This window comes from Otolemur garnettii, unplaced genomic scaffold (assembly GCF_000181295.1).
Source record: "Otolemur garnettii isolate 467f Iridium unplaced genomic scaffold, OtoGar3 scaffold00078, whole genome shotgun sequence".
NCBI lineage: Eukaryota > Metazoa > Chordata > Mammalia > Primates > Galagidae > Otolemur > Otolemur garnettii.
The window spans coordinates 8,937,887-8,940,104 of NW_003852473.1; the positions used below are offsets into that span (position 1 = coordinate 8,937,887).

At 41.3% G+C, this 2,218-nt stretch overlaps 1 pseudogene; it reads right to left on the reverse strand.

Annotated features, from left to right (window-relative positions):
• Positions 1-200: 200 nt before the first annotated feature.
• On the reverse strand, positions 201-1,034 carry LOC100965415 (annotated as a pseudogene).
• Between the last annotated feature and the right edge of the window lie 1,184 nt (positions 1,035-2,218).

Genomic DNA, 2,218 nt, shown 5'->3' on the forward strand with positions numbered 1-2,218 from the left:
AAGTACAAAGATTATTCAAATAATTTCAAACAGAGACTTTGCATAAACCATTAACAAATTATATAGGTAAATTAACATACTGCACTTTATGAGAAAACCCTCGTCCTGAGAAGGGACTGCCAGACACTCTGCAACTCTCCTTAATAGTAATTTTCAGCCCTAATTCGATAGATGAATTTTTAGTTGATTGCAAATATTGTTCACTGTTTGCTTAAATACAAACTGAACATTTTTCTTATTGGAATTCTCTTTAACCTGATCTGGGGAATTGTTCTGTGTATGTTTGTGTTTAAAGCAAGGCAGTATCTTTGGGTAGCTTTGATAAATGAACTACTTTAGTTTTTAATTAATGTCTTTCACTTTCACTCACCCACACATCAGGCAGAATGTCTTCAGGCAGCCAATGAAACAAAAGTTCTATCTTTCAAGAGTCCTCTTTTCTCTCAGCTATTACAGCACTATGAAAAGTGACACCGCGTCGCTTCCCTACAGTGTCTACATGAGCTGAGAGGTTAAAGCACGTGGCTCGCTGCCTTATCACGTCCAGGGTTTGTGCACCCTAGAAATCACTGTTCGTGGTAATGAGCGTCATCTCTTGTTCTTTATTTCCTCCTTTTGTTCATCCCAGCTTTAGAAGGAGGTTCTTCTTTGGCCTTTGGCTGGCTAGAAACTTTTAAGGAGTTCTGCTGGCTGAAGTGTGTGGGTAATGGTGAGCTAGCCCTCTCTGAGAAGCAGCTGGTGTTACAGCCACCAACAACACACTTGAAAGGCCATATGCCTCTGTAACTAACTCTGACTGGTTGATGGAGTGGAATAGACTTTACAACCTTTCCATAAGCAAACAAATACCCCTCCTTGCTGACCATCTACATGTATGGAATGGATGTGCTCTGCCAGATCTGGGCTAGAGTTGAAGCCAGTCTGACACTGGTCCCAACAACAATTATGGGCAATATTTTGCTTCTTTGTCCACTCATCATTGCTGGAGTTGAATGCCCACTGGAAATGGTGCTGTCTACACCCATTAAAGTGTGGCTTATGAGTTTTGGAGGCTGAGGAGTCCAGGGTGGATGTAGCAGCAGATCTGAGGTCTGGTGAGCGCTATCTTCCTGGTTCGTGGTCTGTGACATCACGTGGCAGGATGGGCTGTGTACATGTTTTTATGTGAACATATGCTTCATTTCTCTTAGGTGTGTAACTGTAAGTAGAATCACCGAGTCACACGATCACTCTGTGTTTAACCTCTGAAGACTTACTAGGTTGTTCTCCAGAGCAACCGTACCAGTCTCAGCCTAGTTTATGATACTATATCACAATACCTAAAATTGGGTAATTTATAAGGAGCAGAAATGTATTTCTCATATTTCTGGAGAAAGAAAATTTCTAAGATTGAAGTGTTGGCACTAAATGTAGAATACAAAGTCTTAACACAATAACTAAGAAAATGCCATGAAGGCTGTTAACCAGTTCGATGAAAAGATTTCAAATTGTATATAAAACCAACACATTGTACCCCATGATCGCATTAATGTACACAGCTATGATTTAATTTAAAAAAACTAACAACAACAACAAAAAAGATCTAAGTGTTGGCAGATTTTGTTCTTGGTTCTAAATTGGCCCCTTGCTGCTGTGTCCTCCAGAGATGAGGATCACTGTGTCCACACGTGGCCGAAGCCGAGAGGGCAGAGAGAATGTGAACCTGTTTCCACAAGCCCTTTTCCCAGTGGCGTGAATCTAGTCACAGGGACAGACACCACAAGACCTAACCCCTCCCCCAGAGCCCCATGTCCTAACACTGTTGCTTTGGGGTCATGTTTGGGAGGGTGTATTCAGACCACAGCAGTGTCTTGTATTTGCTCTCCTTCTTCCTTCCACATATGTAATATTTAAATATGTTTATTTTGTGGTCTTTTTAGACTACTGATAATGTTAGTCATTCTGAGAAATGTCCATTCTGGAGTATTCCCTTTGGTGATATGTAATATTTCCTCAGCTTGTGATTAGTGGATCTTTCACTGTGCAAAAGAGGGTTGTAGGCTTGTAGGTCCAGATCAGACACACAGAGGTGTTATCACCCCCACACTGTTTTATGTTAATTTGTCAAGTTCCTGCATTATGAAGAAACTGCAAATTCAAAATATAAGCCTGCAAGAGACCTAGGTTTAGGATCTTGACTCCTCGGGGTAGAATTTCTTTCGCACCACGGCCCAGGCAG